Source organism: Bactrocera oleae, chromosome 5, assembly GCF_042242935.1.
Source record: "Bactrocera oleae isolate idBacOlea1 chromosome 5, idBacOlea1, whole genome shotgun sequence".
NCBI classification, from domain to species: Eukaryota; Metazoa; Arthropoda; class Insecta; order Diptera; family Tephritidae; genus Bactrocera; species Bactrocera oleae.
The window spans coordinates 73981593-73999892 of record NC_091539.1 but is presented as its reverse complement, the minus strand read 5'-3'; the positions used below and the strand labels follow the sequence as shown (position 1 = coordinate 73999892).

General features: G+C 40.2%; 1 protein-coding gene across 4 annotated transcripts in view; it reads left to right on the top strand.

Annotated features, from left to right (window-relative positions):
* The window catches only part of Ten-a (tenascin accessory), a 219474-nt gene that overhangs the window by 51735 nt on the left and 149439 nt on the right, over positions 1-18300 (top strand). For 2 of the 4 annotated variants that reach the window (XM_036365143.2, XM_036365142.2), the window contains exon 1: positions 1830-2628. The exons of the other annotated variants lie outside the window; for them this stretch is intronic. The gene's annotated coding sequence lies outside the window, so the exon portion shown is untranslated. Of the gene's footprint in view, positions 1-1829; positions 2629-18300 lie in introns of those variants that run through there. 4 annotated transcript variants of the gene reach the window in all.

Here is an 18300-nt window from a genome sequence, read left to right as displayed (position 1 = left end):
ATTTTAGCTGTCAACGCATTCCTCTCTCAAGACGATTCTGATCCTATTATAAGCCTGAGAGCATTCACATTTTTTAATGTTCCTCTGAGGGCTTATTAAGGCTCTTTATACGTTTTAAGTATACGGAGGGAAACGATAATTTGTTTGATGTTTCAAATTTACGAAGATCAGATCTAATTTTTCTCCTTTCGCATCATTTCTTTATAAAATTTTAACAATCGTATAAACACATATGGGCATATGCATGCGTAAATGTTACTTTCTCAGGTGGGAAGCAAGTAACATGCGTCAGAGCTGGCGTTCGCGCTTCGAACATTGAAGGCGTAAAAGCGCCCAACAGGTGAACGAGTTTTCTCCCAAGCAAATCACCAATCCACAATAATTTCAACACATATACCTATGTATGTGTGTATTCCAAAAGCGTTATAGATGAGTGCCATAATGCAGCAGATATTCATATTATGTAAACCTAGCGATGAAGAAACACAGCAAGGAACACAACCTCGTAGTGCTAGTGTTCACTGAATCCTCTGCTCAATAACACAAGTCTATAAAATGGTATAAAACTCTTTGTGCATGTAGTTAACAATAAGGACTCCCTCTCTGGAAGCCTTAGGAGAACATGTGCTCGTGTTGCTCGTAGAATTGTATAAACCTGCAGCATTAAGAAGTTTTCTCTTCTCCTTTTCGCAGCATTTTATTGCTTGCATTCTCTTAACAGGGTGCAATAACTGGTCTAAATTGTGTTTTGAGCATAACTGTTATACATAAGAGCAGAGGTTGAGTATCCGTGCCAGGAGCGTAGAGGCAGAGAATTTTATTAAACCGTTCAAAAGTAATCTCCAGTAGGTAGTTATTCTATATTTAACAGCCAACGAGAGAAAAAAGAGTAGCGAGTAATAATAAAATAATATATATTACGTACATTGCATTCAATCAGAACTTTATATAATAAACAATTAATAATAATTTGAGAACATATATTTTTTTATCACAATTAATATCAAAAGAGATTGCATTGACTTGCAAGAGTTATTTACCAATAATTGACTATCAATCGTCAAACAGCTGAGCATTTTCTGCCTAACAATACTCTTCGGGCATTAATCGTTTGGAAGAAAGTTGTTAGTCCGTGGGGTGGGGTGCACTCGCGCGCCAGTACATGCGTACAAGTAAACACAAACAAATCGTTACAATCCTATCCAGCGAGCAAGTCAAGCGTTTGCCATAACCCGCTGAAATTTGTATCTGCCAGATGCGCGACGAGGCGTAATCGTTCAAGTCTTTGTATGTAAACATAGGTTAGTCAATAAACACGACCATGCACTCTCTGAGAGCGCGCATGGCACAGCGCTGTGGCTCACTGAATAATAACATAAATTTTCAGCGGCGCAAGCAGAATAAAAAGCAACAAAAGTGTAAAACGGCAATGCAAATGCTGTAATGCAATCGGAAACGACGTAAGCGAAAAGCGGAAGTTCGTGGATGAAAACAACGGAGCGCGGGCGAACAGATGAAAGATACATGCAACAAAGTGTGTTGTATCTGTCGCGGAGTGTAGAGAGCGCTGGAGCGGCGAGAGCAGACAATTGGATTGTAAACAGTACTACAACGCCGACGCCGAAGTCAAAACAACTAATATCAGATGCTGCTGAAGCCAACTACTATTACTACCGTACTCGTATCAGAGAACTTACAACCTACTGGTTATATTTATGTTCTCTGCCCGTATACGGGCCTCTAACAGACTTTGTGCGTCGCTCTATGCTGCCGCTGTCACCGCCTCTGCTACGGCCGTCGCCGCTGGCGCATTTGAGCAACTCAACAACTCGGTTCAGTTTTGTGTTATTCGTCGGTTCGTTTGGACGCGTTTCGTAAGTGGTGGTCGCGCCGCTGCTAGTCGCGCGTTTTCTCTGATGCAACCACAGGTTTTAGTAAAGATTCAGAAAAACTGCAATAAATCTCAGACCTGCTATACTGCGGGATCCCGTGGGAACAGGAGTAGGTGCTCCCGAGTTGTGGCAGTGAAACCAAAGAACATGTGCAACAAATGCATTTAGCGCCGACACAAAAACACAGCTATATGTTCGATTAACGAGAAAGATGCTACGAGTGTAAACGACAAAGAGGCAAGCTAATTGTGCGTGCCACATAAACCATATCTGTGCACTTTGCCACCGATGGCAGTAATAAACGCGCAGCCAATACGAAATATTCCAACATTGGTTCGCCAAATCCTCAAAATGAGAAAGAAGTTGTGTTGTGTGAAAATAAAGTGCGACAACCCCATAAAAATGCAAATATCTCGGTGATAACATACGCGACTTATGAAAGTTCTTGTGGCAGCTGCGTGTGTATCTATCAGTTTGCCAAACGAATCAAAATCGAAGTGAATTGAAAATATCCCGAAATATTGCTTCAGTGAAATCGGATATATGTATAATTGTGGTTCGAGCAGTCTTAAAAGCCTACAAAAATGCATAGATGGCGGTATATATATAAAATAAATATAAATATTAATTATTAACGAGCTCTTCGGTAACAAAGTCAAGCGAATAAGCAACCTCAAAATAAGTGGATCCATCTTGAAACGTAGGGTTCACACTCCAGAAAGCTTGATAAAGAAATGTAGGTCGATTTTAATTTGTATACTTTAACTTTGTTGTTTTTGTTGAAAAAGTGCCCCAGTTGCAATACAAAAAACTCTACACAAGAAACACAACCACGCAACAACTAAAATAAACACACTATACTTGCAACTCCAATTATATCCTTTTATTATCCTCGAATTTTGTACGCTGAATGCTTGTCCCGCCGCCAGCGCTGCTTACAGCACTATATAATATATAATTCTCGACGTAGCACAGTTATCATTATGGAAAACACGCGACAATAGGATATGCCCACGCACGATCTGGTTGTCATGGCGTTCGATGGAGGGTGCTGAAGCAAAAATTCGACATGAGCTCATTTTGCAAGACAGCCGAACAGCTACATCGCCACCCTCCTGCCCTCGCCCATGATTGTGTTGTTGTTTTTAATGAAAATTTATTTTACAAAATTATTGTTCGAAACTGCTTGGGGCGGCGAATTACATTCGATAAGCGATTTCCCCGAACGCATTTATGCAATGGAGGAAGCTCTGTTGCGAAAGCGAGCGTTTATCGAGTAGCCGTACATTTACTCTCTGACTTGCCGCTGGAATTATAAAGAATTCATCACAATCTTTTCTATTTCGTTTATGGCTAATTTGAATTTAAGAAATACCGCTTCAGTTTAATTCAGTAAGAAATGTACAGTTAACTTTAAAAACCAATAAGATGAGTGGAGAGAAACAAGGTTTGTTTTTAAAACACTATAATCCAATCTAAATAGGTAATCTCTTTTTGTAAGCGCTTAAAAGTAAGGCATTGGAAGTAATCCTTTAATTAGATAACATTCATTTCCAAACAAAATTTTGTAATAAGTTCTCTCAGATTTCATCCTTAAAATTTTGGAGACGAGATTTTTTCCTCTGCAACAACAATATTACAGTTTTGCAAATAAATAAATAAAATAAAATTTTTGACAGCCGACTTTTCCATCATTGATTCTTCGAATTGTTTTAATTGTAATACTTTTCCGGACTTATTAATTTGCGTCACCTTGGTTAAGCTAAGTCAGAAATAAATCTACTTATGGACTGAAGTATTTTTGACATTCAACAGTGTTACTCTGGTACATAATTTAATTGGTAAAATGGAACTTAGTTTGATTGTGCAACATACTTGTAGGAACGCGCTTATTAAAATAGTTTATATTTGTGAAAATATAATGGAAGTTGGAGTTTCAAATGGCGGATATTGCGATTTGGATGTTCTACAAATAATCATAATTCGACGGATATGAAAATATTTGAGAGACCAAATTTCTTTCTTTCATTGATGCTTTTTTAACTGAAAATAAACAAAGATTGGTTTGCCTTTTCTTGCAAAAATCGTATAATTTGAATACACATTTTATTTCACAAATTTTCTTAAGTTTTATTTAGGTATTAGTATTAGACTTTTTGAGGAAACCAGCCCGAGGATTCTCGTACATAGATTGAAACTTTTGATAAAGTACCTAGTCTTGTTGCTATTTTCGTTATTTTGTTACGATAAAAATTACTGGGATGTCGAATTGTAATTTTTTTCCACTAAATTATTTATTTTTAACGGTGGTTGCTATTATTCAATTCGCTACATACGTATAAAGATTTAGCCGTCGGCAGCCGAAATAACTACTTGGTGCGTGGGTACATGCGTGCGTACGTAATAACCGGATAGAGATGGGATAAACTTGTACCTTGTTTTAAAGTATCTGACACAAAAATAGAAATGGAAGAGTGGGCAAAAGAGAGAGTGGATGGAGATAACTCCAATGGCTTACAGAAATCTTGTAGAAATTTCGTACACATTTATTTTATTTTATTTCTTTTGCTTTCCACTCGCTCTTAAACTGAAATTTCCTTTCAAAAAAAAGGTGCTCTAAGTATCTCTCGCCTGAGAAGAGCATCCTCTTGTGTTTTTAAGACATTCAAAGTGATCGCAGCTGTTACCTGAGTTTCTTTGATCGTGTCGTAGGTAGTTATATACGTACAAATAGTACCTGATGTTGTAGTACGAAGACGAGGCAACAAAATACAATAACATTTCAAGCAAACGTATGTGTTTGCAAAAGAACGCGAAAAACAGCAATAAAATGTGAAAAAAAAACACTTGTGTTGATTACATTTGTGGCACGAAAACAGTTTTATGCAAAACTATAAACAAAAACTTGCAACAAACCATGGGGAGCAAAACATGGAGACATGACAGGATAAAATTCAAACCATTAATAATAAACGAAACAAACAACAACTTAAGCGCAAATTAGTAACAATGACGGAAGGACGTCACAGGCGGACGTAGACTCTTGCAGTCCAACATACACACAAGAAAAATGAAGCGACAGCCAACGCTAAATGGAAGCACCGACGGAGAACCTTAACCGACGACGCGTCATTTGTGGCAGTCGGTGAGTTAGTTTGTCTGGATGACCGTGTGAATTCTGCAACAGATGGGAGGAAGCTACCTGAATAGCTGGATGAATGAAGTAATGGAAAGTATGCAGCGAAACGAGCGACATGTGAGAAGTGGGAGAGGGTTGAAATGAACACGGGTCACATAAGCACTATTTTCAGGGAAAGAAGATGTTGGCGAAAAGACGCTGTCTATCTCGACAGCAACTAAAAATACTCGAGGTGATTTATGATGGTGCAGAATATGATGAAAATGTTGCACAACACACACAAATATACACCCAGGAATGTGGATGGACATATGTTGAGTAAGATGGCCGAGCTGCGCATATGAAGTAGATAAAAATGTAGCAGCGGGGCAAGTGCTATAATAAGTGCAAAGGTGTGAAGGAGAAAAGAAAAGGCTGCTGCATTTTGGGTCGGGCTTACTTGAAGTTGATGTGGCAACACCTTCGGTAGACCATGTGATGTGTCATTGTTGAATGGACTGAAACATAAGTGTGTTTCTAATCGAAATACGAAGCAGAGTTGCGAAAGTATTGCGCACATTTTGTGAAAATACGTGTTCAAATCACATCCTCGTCTCTTCAGGTTCCAACAAGAATCACTACGTTTTCAAGTAAGAATGTTATGCCGCTGATTTTTTCTTTTGCAGTATTTGTATGTTGCACCTCAACGATACCGTGTCAGACTTAAAAACATAGAAAAAAAGAAAATAAAGTGCAGCTTCATTCTGTTCAAGTTGCCGGCAGCGTTCGTCGACATCAACGTCATCATCTTCTTTACTGCCACTTGTATTTAATTTGCCACTTTAGTCTGCACAATATTTCCAAATTGTGGCTGCCACAAGAAGGACTTTAACGCTGTGAAGGTGCAACAATAATTCTGACAGCTTTTTTTCAACACACTTTACGAAACTTAACGTCTCACAGTTTGCCCCAGTTCCACGCTTACCACCACCGGCCCCTTTATAAAATCTTGCGGTTGTTGCCACGCAGCATCTTCGTTGTTCCACTGCCAATTGTTTATGCCACCACATGACCACTTGACTTCTGAAGTGTTCTGTTATATGGCTTTGTTCTTGTTTTGCTCTCTACTTGTTTTGCATCCTGCCACACTCGTGAGCGAAAGCGGTTTGTTGCTTATATTGTGTCCAATTTTTGTTGTGGTGCAGTTGCATTTCAGGTTAATGCCTGTTGTTGCCTTCCGCGACGCTGGGGTTTTCAGTGAATTCAGCCCAATTTAAAGCTTAATGATTGCTTTTCACGACGAAAGTAAATATTACTGATAATCGACTCTTTACCCGGATTAGAAAGAAAAGTATTTAGTAACACCGAAAATTCTTTGGCACAAATTTTCTTCCAGATAAAATTTAAATAAAGTGCATAAACCAGAAAATGAATAGATGGCGTGGAAAACCTTGGCTGCTAGGGCTGCGCGCAATTAGAATGCCCCACTGACGATAAATGCCATAAATCTCCCTAAAATTACTTCATCTTACAAATTCAAGACCCCCAAAAACAGTTGAAGTCGAAAACAAAGCAGTACAAAAACAAAAAAAAGAACTAAAAACACAGCAAAATACAGTTCGGGAACGAAAACATAGACACGGCCAAGTGAAAGTGCCAAGTCAGTATGGAAGCGCTGATTTGTATCTACTAACCAAGCGTAACGGCAGCAAACACTTCTTAAATCACTCGAATAAGTGAAGTGAGGACGCAAGCAACAGCATTACAAGGGGGGTGAACTACGGTGGCAACGAGTATGCGAAACACTTCCTGCCACAAAGCATAAATATTACTTCCATGTAAGAAACCGCAGCAATTGAAAACACGCCGCAACGCATCGGAAGATGATTAAAACAAAATAAATTTCTATATATGTATGCCTATGAAAGATGGCCGGATAAACGGCTGAAATTATGAAGCGCTTAAGAGGCACTTCATTAATTTATTCAAATCTAGCGCATTTGTTAAACGCCAAGGCGAAACGCGTACAGCACTGGCAAGCCGGCAAGACGTAGAACGGGGAAATGTAAAATATAATATACGAAAATAAACTCAATAGAATGTGAAAGAAACCGAAAGTCACGGCTGCATGCGAAGCTACTGCTTCTTCACCTTGGCCAAAGCCTCTCAGACGAACTGTAAATCTTCTCTTTTTACGCGAATCGCCTTCGCAACGAAAACAACATCTCTGATGTGCTGTGATTTTTTTTAAAGCCGCGCGCTTCGTCATAAAATAGATGAATCGTGCCAACAAAGCTCTTGACGGACAGCAATGCAACTGAAGTGTGTGGATTAATTGGGTCAAAATGAAAGTGAGAAATAAAGAGTTAAATTTGAGAACAAGAAGCTGCAAGTATCGAACTAGACAATTAGACAATATTACTGGATACTTCGTGGTCATTTGCGAAAGGTATGACGGGTAACATTTTAGTTGACTGCAGTTGCAGCAAGTTAAGTTGCAAAGTGGTCAAAAGCGGTGCAACACAACAGCATGCAAGGGCAGTTCGTGCCATATTTTGATACTTAGTTTGTCGTACTGACCCAGACCGAGCCAGGACGGCATATGCGATGGCCGAAGAAAAGAGAGAGCTGCGTTGGTGCGGACTTGGAAAATCACATAAATAATTTTTAGCGTTAAAGTCCTGAATTTTTGTTTCACAATTCATTTTCCACTTTCTCTGCCCTTTGCCGTTGCAGTAACCTTCCTTTTGATTTAATTTTAGTTGCTTCACTGCCTTTTGGTGTTGCATGGTTGCGCTGCTGTGTTGTACGATGATACCAGTAAATTGGGTAATAAAAAGTGAAATATTTTCCAAAGACGATAAAAAATCACTTTGTTTTTCTTGCTGAAACAAAAAATGCGAAAACAACCCGCCACCAGAGAAGGAAGCAAAGTCAAAAGGCAGCTACAACAAATATCTACGACAAGCTCGTGCTATTTACACTGTCAAAAATAGGAGCCTAAGTTTCGGGATAGAGAAGTTTAGGAAATGGCCACTTAATTTTGAACTATTATCGTTCAGAATGACTTAATGGCTTGTTCATGGGAGACTCAGAAGAATTGAAAAATGTTTGGAAAGTAATGAAATTCTTAAATTTTCGTCCTACCCTATCATTCGATAGTGTGAAAGAAGTTAGGCCTGTTCGATAACGAGAAACTATGTCTGCTTGTTTTCTTGTGAACCATTCTTGGATTGTGATAATGTTTTGGGTGCTTAGTCTCGAGACAAAGATATGCACGTATAGTATTATAAATAAAATTCCCTTAATAAATACTCCAAAACATTTGGCGAATACTTCTCGGAAATAAGAAGGACAGGTGAAAGAAACTATTTTGTTAAGCAACTTGCAGCTACCACCTAAGACCAGAATAAACTACTTTTTTGACAATTGAAATTGATTAACTTTTTGAAATTCATGTTATTTATTCTACCGAATAAATTAAGTTTTTGTGTGTACGTATATTTTATCAAGTGAAAATTTTCAAGTGTGAATTCTAGACAAAACGAGTCTAGTTCAGCTCGATTCTAATTGAAATTCTCTCTCTTAAACTGAAATTTCTAACTGTGTATGATGGTTCCACTAAAAACCGGGACAAACAACGACGACAACAATAGCGACTGTAGTTGGGACCGCAACTTGGCAGCAGATTCATAAAGTGGTGTAAAAAGCGTAAAATATGTCAAAGGAAAACGACCAAAAAATAAAAATACAGAACACAGAAGGGAAATAAAATAAAAATTATTTGCGCTGCGCCGATGGGAAGGGCAGGCGCCACTAAGGGTGTAGCTGTATATCTGTGTGGCTTGCAACAGTGCCACATAATTCATACGCACTCTGCGGTTATGCTCGTTTTTTTAGGATTTCACGATTATTTACTATGCAGATTTTAAATTTTGCTCTAAAAATTATGAATATAAAATAAAATTGCATATGATGCGATGGTGTGTGCACAAATTGTTTGCACACAAATGTTGCTGCAAGCGGTGCCAAATGAAACACGTGATGAGTGGCCATAAAGTTCACGATTCAGACGAAATGTGAAAAGCATACGCGTCGACTATACAAATGTGGCACGCACAGTTGCACAAGTAAACTCAAATACACACATGGAGGCACGTATGTACTTGTATATCATGGACAAACTTTGGGACACAGCCGACGTTAAACAACGCCAATCTGTTCAAATTGTACGTCCATAGAAATTAGGTGCAATTGCCTTGACGCGGCTGCAAACACTGCACACACAGCGCTTTTATTCAGCCAAATCCAATAATGCAACTCGGCAAATACAATATTTTCCTACAACCCTAACATGCATATGTATTCGTGTGTACGTTTGCAGTGCGTAATCCTTGCCGCGTTCGCCACACATCTGCTCTTCTACAACAATAACCACAACAAGAACAGCAGGGGTAACGGCTACTTTTTTGAAAGGAAATCAAAGTACTTTGAATAGTTTAGTATTAAAGGTGTTTTCTTCATTGCTTTCTCTCCTTGTCTTTTTATCTTTTCGCACTACCGAAGCATGTATTCCGAATGCGGTTTGTCCAAAAGGTTTTCTGTTTCGCGGCGATTCGTTTGCTATGATAGGTGATTTCGACAAATGCTGTCGAGTAATGTGGTGGCTAGCAGACACTCATGCAAGACACATGGGTGTTTTGTCTGTTCATATGGTTTTTCGTTGCTCGAAACAAATTGTACTCTGACACGCCAGCAAGTTTACAATTACCCGGCAAACAAAGAATTTGCGTCACTGGCTTAATGTTTGTAATTTTCTTTTTGGTTGTTGTAAGTGTCTTTATTTTGGGTTGAAGTTTTTGTGGGGAGACTGCTAATTTGTGGAATTGTTATCATTGCTATTGTTTTTATTTTGTTTAAGTGCCACTAGTGATGCTTTTTCATGACTTTCCGTTCGTTCCACCACAGCCAGTGATTTCAGTCTAATGATTTCCCGTCCACATGGCCCTTTGACACTTAGAGGCTCGCTGTGCGCTAGATAATGAGGCATGCCTCTGCTTCATCGATTTGTGCACGCAATTGTCAAATTTTCTCTAAAAGCTTGCGCTGTCTACAGCGCGGGGTAAGAGGCAGTACGACATATGTACATCCGTAACAGGAACATGTTAGTACACACATATATAAAACTTATATGAGCTTAATTGCGGCTGCAAGCGCCAGAGGTTGCCGTTGGAGTGTAATAGAGGTGGCAGTCGTTGACGTCAGGGCTGTTCCATCCTATTGACCTCAATTGCATTCGTTAGTGTTGGCCAAAAACTAAGTTGAGATGCGCTCGAAATAAATTTGACCAAACAATTTGCCACAGTTTGTGGCGCTGCCCTCTTTAGTCATTGCTTATGGTAGTTTAGAAGAGCACCAATACAAACATCTGGCGCATGTACGTGCCATTTTTCATATATAATAATGATAATAATAACCCGAATTTCACTACATTTGCGCCTTCATCAATTTGTTCCAAGAGCGAAGTTGATGCTCGCTTTTTGGCGCACACAGAATAAGTTGGCCTCCGTCCATTGGCTCCGAGTTGCTTCCAATATGCATTATTATGCATTTACTCATATAATATATAATTTGGCATAGATATTCGCGAGAAACAAGCGCATATTGGCCGCCGCAGTTGTTGTTATTGTTGGGGAGGCTTTTTATTTTCCGGTTTATTGCATTTTGAAATTTTTATTACTTTTCGTTTTGGTGAAAACTTTTCAATTGTGTGGCGTCACTTTTTGATTGCTATGTGCATTTTTTGCGCTGAGCTCACTGAGCAAATTCACAAATTCATAGCAAAAGTTTTCAGCGCCTGCCTCGAAGTGCTTGGTGCGCCCAGAGATATGCAACGCAAAAGTCATGGAATGCAAAAAGTCTAGCAAAACGAATGAACCGAAAGAAAGCCAACATTTTGTGCTTTTAACTTTCGCTTTGATTTCGAATGCGTTCTTCGACCCCTTCCCCGTCCTGTCCGTTGGCTCAGCAGCTTGAGCACGTTGAGTGCGTGGCCTGTGCAAGAGCGCGTATGCTTTCGTTTCACTCTGCCGCGAGTCCGCACTAGTCGCTCTCGCCGCACACGAACACACTCACTTCATTCCATCATCCTTGCTATGACAGAAAAATGAAAGTTTAATGCGTTTGCCTAACACAATTTTCGCATTTTTACCCACACACACATATACGTACAATTCAGTTGAATTTAGTTTGGAAATTGAATTCTATTTTTTATTTTTGTTGACGCGTATTCCTTGTTATTGCTAGCATTCAACGCTTTAGGAAGGCGCTCACTATATGCATTATTCGCTTTTATCCCCATTTATATTTTGTTTTCTGCTCAGGAAATGTGTACGTCTATGCGGAAATTGCATTCTATAGGTTGTTGTCGCACATTTTTTGCTTCATTTTCAGTTTTGGTTTCGATTTTTCACTTTTTTGCATTTCGACACCCTTGTTTTCGACTATCCCGTCACAGTTTTGTTGTCGCTGTCTCCGAGTGCTCGGCTTAAGCTAGTCTGCAGTTGGCGACGCCGTTGATGGAGCCGCAAGATGTGGCATTTAAGGGACAGACAACGCCGCAGACCTTTGGGTATTCTGACGTTGCTGAAAGTTGGATGAACTTAAAGCAAGGGTCGGTGGTTGCAGGCATAGATTAGAGGAACGAGTGAGAAACAACAAAGACAAGCACTCGGGTGTTTGTATTTGTCGACTTCTACCGTGATGGAGAAAGTTTTACAACCAAACGGCTGCCAGAGAAAGTTTTAATCGAAAACTATTCCAAATAGATTTCGGTTGAGAAGAGTAAAGGAAAACGGACGATAAAATTATCGAAAACATAGAGGGAAATGAGCAATTTAAGGTTTTCTCAGTCGAAACAGAAAGTTACACAGAAATCAATAGAAGCATCTTCTGAAGCTGACCATATTAATCAGTTGAACTAAATAATGACCCATCTGGAAATTTTACAGGCGTGTTGTGCAACTGCCAACAATTCGACAGTGGACGACTGTCATGGGGAGATAGAACCACTTGCACAACGCCACCCACATGCGCGTCTATGTCCGCACGCAAGAAAAGTTCTGTCGCGTAATAAATAAATCAACAACGCCGATATTGGATGCCGAGCGTGTCCGATGAATGTAGAAAATGGTAAAAGCAATCATTCGTTGTGAAATGTGAGCATAATGAATGTGGCTGCTGCTGCCGAACTGGAATTTCCGCTCATAATCACCAATTAGTAATGCCTCACAGACAAATGTGCCGAAATCGCTTTAGAATCAAAAACAACGAGAGCAACAACCAAGACATTGTTATTGCATACTTCACGCATTACAGCAACAACATGGGCAAATACACAAGTGCGCAGCACGACTACAACATTGACAAATTATTTGTAATAAATTCCCCAAATTAAAAAATAGTCTTCAAGCAAATGGATGAAGACTACGAAAGATACTCAAACGCACACTCACCCGTACACATGCATTTGCGTAAGCAAACCATCCCAATCGGCATCCGAATGTCATTAGAATGTAAAACTAAATTTAAATCATTTCATTCAGAGATTATGTCTGTGAGAACAACACCCCAAGGGGCGCGGACGGCAGCGCACCAACTTGTCGCACTCGGCGGGCGAAGGCGAGCAGAAAGCAAAGGAAGCCATTGGTCTGCCTACAGCTTACTGTTGTGCCAGCCGGCACGCCAGCACGCCCAGCCCAATTTATTCTTGCAATAAATGCGCGACGGAACTCCCAATGGGACAATTTACGACCGAGAAAATGGCAAAATTAAATAAAAATAGCAAAAGTTCTTGCTCGGCGTCTTTGGCTACGCGCCTAGCCGCGTTCTGCTTTTAAGCGCCTGCATGTTTATCTCGGTTCATCCGCGTTATTCTGTGATCGCCGCGTTCGGTGTACCTGCTTTCGAGTTTTCATTTAGCCATCGGCATTCGCGGTGTATATTTTGTTGCGAATCAGAAAGAGAAATTACCTTCTTCGCAGCAATTGGCCATTGGGAAACGCACAAATCGCTGATCAGTCCCCAGCTGCCCGAGTTGCTGTTCGTGTTATTTTCTGCAACTCGGAGTTCGATTTGTAAGAAGCTTTGCGAACAGTGCGTTGCGATTAGATCACGAGCAACATGCAAGTACCCTTGCTTTCAAGGGGTTTCAAATTTAGGACTTCTAATTAGTTTTTGCTCCATTAAAGTTATTCTCTCAATTATTATCGTACAAAATTCCATGATCCATTGATTGTTCTAGTCCATATGAATATTCCTTCTTCACGTCAAAGTGGCAAGCATATATTTATATAAAAGTTATTTATTTATAAGATGAACGATTTCCTGAAGTCACTTAAATTTCCAAATTAACAACCAAATATACTCAGCTAACCACAGGCGGGTAAATAAGCAAATACGAAAATATCCATGAACTCACCAACATTCACACATATATCCCTGTATGTATGGTTTCAATGGTAGCATGCACACAGATGGACTAGCAGCGCTGGCAACAGCCCCGAGAAATTGGGTATCCGAAGCGAATGAACGCCAGCCGTCATTCATAGATATTTAATTAGCGTGTGGCCCGGGCCGCGGTACGGTGCGCACACACATGAGCGTACATCATGAAAGTAAGCGTAATAGCAGGTCCACTATTTGCTAGAGAGAAGAGGCAAGTTCGCGTTGTACGCAAATCCAGCGTGAAGTAGACACGGCAGAGCAATCGTAAATTTTCCGCAAAAACCTGGCAGTGGGAGCGCGGATAAGCGGTGGCGGTAACTTCAGAAGTGTCTAAAAGTCAATTGCGAAATGCACATGAAAGATACTTTGGCGCGAATGGATGAGCAAAGGAGCAAACGGAACAGCCGATGAATGAATGAATGAATGAGTAAATGTGTGTGCTCGGTGCACGAATGAAAGCAAACAAATCCACTGTGCCGCCGTCGAGCCCGCATAGTCAACGAAGATAGGCACTTCCTGCCGGTAGGTTGCCAGAGCGGTCCACCCCGTCCCGCCGGTCTGTTGTGACACTCGCTTAAGTGTTGGCTGCCCCGAGCAATCGGATTGGATTTCTTGCTTGAACTGCATGTGTCTCCAGAGAAGCGCTGAAATTTTAATTGAGTAGCAAGCAAGCTGCTGTGCGACACGTTGAGCTCGTAGCACGCGAGCTGCTGCTGCTGCGACTTTTGCAACTGTGACTGATGCTTTTCGTGCATATCGTAGTATCTTCCATGTCACATTTAACTTTTGTTTCGACGAAACCAAAAGCAAGCGGCGGCGAAAGCACAGCCTGAATGAATGCGACCGCCTTACCCACATCTTACCAGTAGGTGAATGAGTGGTGTGCGTTCTTTGGTACAGCACCCTGTAAGTGTTTATGTAACTAACTGCAGTGGTACTTTTAATCAACTGTAAAAGTGAAAGATATAAATAGCAAAAATTGCATTTAAGTAAACACAAAGCCGCGGAAGAATCAGCTCGCTGTCATTTTGCGCCGCCGTTGCCGCCACTTCTGGAAACATATGTATGCGTGATGCAACATGCCGCATATGGAGTGCAATAAAGCTGCTTCAATGCATTCCCCCCTTCTGCTACACCACTATTTTGGTTGTTCACTCATCACTGCTCTCCCTATTGCCCATTGTTTGTGTTGCACATGGAACCATCATCACTATTATTGCCTTTACTCATAGTCCAACACTTTTTCACGCACACTCATCATATCCAGATACTACCCCATCATCGTTCATCGGCAACTTTTACACCCATATATTCTTGCCTTAACTTCACTTCAGCATTGCTGAGATACTTCAGCTCACAACGCATTCTTCCACCAACGACAGTCTTTACTACTTTGCAGCTTCTCCAAAGCCGCTTCTTCCTAAAGCATTCCCTCTCTCGCCTTTCCAATCTACCTCGTCTTACAACTGCAAGCGATGTTGTGTTGAGTATTTCATACTACTACTCATCCGCAGCCGCTTCAGCACTAATTCCCTGACTCATGTATTCCTTTTGCCCTTTGTTCTTGCTCCGTACCTTACTTGATGTGTTGACTTTTGACTGTCGTTTTTTGCTCCGTGTCGACTTACTTGGATACCGGTGCAGCTCAAGTTGTGTTTCAGTTTCTGCTCACATTTCTGGTCGCATTTGAATTTAAAGCTTCCTGTCCCCTACTGGCTCCTCGCTTCAACTTATGGTATCGAACTAGCAAATGATTAGTTAAATTGGCTTCAATTGAAGAACTGAATTCCCAAATTGATACTAGTTTAGTGCTTTCAGCAGCGTTTGCTCGTATTTTCGTGCTGTGTAGCGTTTATTACTACGATTGAGGCTGTTGTTTTTGCCATTGCGTGTCTATTTGAAGTGTCTGATTCGTTACTCGTTGAAGAACTCGCAACTCAGCTACCTTCGATTCGATTTTGTGTAAAGTTCCGCTCCACTTCTTCTGACGCGAGCGGGGAAGCTGGTTTGAGTGCGTGAAATCTCCCATGGAAAGTGAAATATTGGAATTCGCTCAGCGTGTATGTTTGAAGTTAAACAAACGCGTCTCATTTTAGACATTCGGAGAAAATATGCAAATTACTTTCATCACAAGATGGATTATTAAAGCCTAGGAGATATTCAGCCTAAATGGTCAGTTAGAAACTCTTTTAAATATACATTTTTCATAGTGCTCTGGAGTTTGTAGAATTCTTATGGAGTCATGGGCTTAAGTTTTGTACTTATGTTATTTGGATACACTGAAACATCCTCCTTCGCAAGATGCTGTTCTCGTTCGCATCTTTCAACTTTTGTTATCCCTTTCATTTACGTTTGCCTCGAAAAAGACTTTTATCACTCATTCTTTCCATTTGACAAGTACTTAAGACACGACAAAATAAGAAACGTGGCATGTACGGGTTATAAAGAGACGCATAAATCATATTATGAGCTTTTAAAATTCTACCCCGCTTGTGCACTGCTGTATCATCAGCTAAAGATTTAACACACATGTACACACTACAGTTATGAGCTTTCCGAAAATAAAAGATAGCAACAAACAGAGTGAAACGAAAAAGGACGCTGTGGAAGTAGCAGTCAACCGGCGTTCCACATTGCGTTGGAGAGATTATAATCTGCTCAAGACGCTACATAAACACGCCACCAAGGCATGACACACACTGGAGAGGGGCGAGTGTATAGTCTTTCGAGTGACAGCAAAGAAGAGAGCTGAAATGGGAATTATTTACGTATTATAATCAAAAAAGGATAAAACTTGAAGATAAAAATGCAAAAGGAAGGAAACTAGATAGATCCACACCTAAGTACTTGCGCTTCCATACCTTCGCGTAAGCATGTACCGAGATGGAAAAGCAGAGGCAAGACCCATAAGAGTAACACATTGTCAAATCATGAAAGTGTGATTCTCGAGTTGTCCGTCAAAAGTAGAAATAATTTCAGTTCCACATACATTTAATTTTAAAACACAAAGAGCTTCTTAACAACTGTACTATTAACACCGTTTGTTTCAGTTTTGCTTGCGTTGCCAGCCTGCACTGCTGCTTCAGTAAATAAAAATTTCCCGCAGGGTCTGTATTGACTCTCTGTGGAGTGCGTATGGCAAAAGTGTGTCTGTGTATTTGCAAAATTACTCATGAATATAGTGACATAAGAAAGTGCTAAGCGCTAAAAAGTCACAACCGATATTCTCCATGTAGAGCAGCAGGCGGAAGCTCGCGGCGAGACGCCAAAGATTACAAAATGCTGTAATGTTCATATTTGTTGAGAGCAAAAAACTGCTCGCAACATGCAATCTGGTGGTTCGGTGAAAAGTTGTACATGAAAGTGGCAACAAGGCCATTCCAAAGAATTTGGAGACTGACAACACCACTTTCCTGCAGTCACTATGAGTGTTTAAGTTATAACAACAGAAAATATCAATTTTGTAAATCAAACAAATAGCTGGCTAAGAAAGTCGCTGCCAATGAAATTCGGAAGAACACAAGGCTTACGTCAACTGTTTCGAGTTCGGTTGTTTATTTATATATGTAGCTGGCGTCTGCGCCGTCGCCATGACTGTATTAACCAAGTCGTCGCCTTTATCGACAAATTCACACTTGCGGCATCTCGCAGATACCATCGACGCCCATGTTGCACCCATTCGCCACGCTTGGAGATGGTGAAAAAAACTTTACAAGACAAAATGAAAACGTTGACAACAAGACGCCCGAACAGCCAGCTCTTCAACAGCGCTGAGTTTGATTCGGTAAGCACAGATATGTGGATCAATTGACGGCTTCTGACATAACACAGAAGTTCAATTAATGCCAGCGAAGCGACGAGATGTAGCCATGAACGCTTCTTTCTGTGCGCTTTCTTATTTTTTATGCCGACACTTTGTCTGTCCGAGCGTTTTACACACGGTGATGTGCATAGATAATGGAAAAGTTAAGCGTTTGTTGTGAGGAACTTTATGGCTTCGGCCGTTACTTTCCGAGCTGCGAGACAAAATGGGATCAACTGTATTTTATTGGCGTAAAGTCAATGCTTTAAATATCCACGCGACGCGTGGCTGCCTCAGACCCACTACAAACTACAAAACATATGTCTAAAAAAACTAGCATACAAAGAAGATAATTTAAATAACAAATTTAAATCAATTTGTGTGTGGAAAAGCGACCGTTCGAAAAGATAAGTAGATGCAGTTTCTTTGACAAAGCCCGCACGTCGCACGCCCTTTATCGAGCAAAAATACTCCAGTTGGCTTTCATCTATTACAATATTTATTTATTTGTCAACTGCATCAAGTTGACCCGGCTATAGTAACAACAACAATAGGTCTTAGTAACAACAAATGCGAATGGCACTCAATGCACCCATTGTTGCCATCGCTATGCATTCTTCTAGAATTTTCCAATTGGTGCGATGAATACGGTGCTTTTGTTGTCGGTGCTGATTGTTCATTTTATGACCTTTTAACTTAGTAGCGGCACCTCGTCGTTATAATTTCTGAACTTTCTCACTTTTCGAGAATTTGTCAAATATTCAGTTACTCTTTATTTTAATATTGGTGCGATCTACATATATATATATATATATATTTACAGAATTCTAAAATCTACAAGTAGTTAGAGAATCGGTGTTTGCTTTCATTTCTCAAACAAAAACAAAAAAATTTTAATATTCTTATTCAAACAACCTTGCCATATTTATCGTTGCAACTTTTGAAATCAGTTTGCTCAGGTTACCATTGTCAATATATATTGA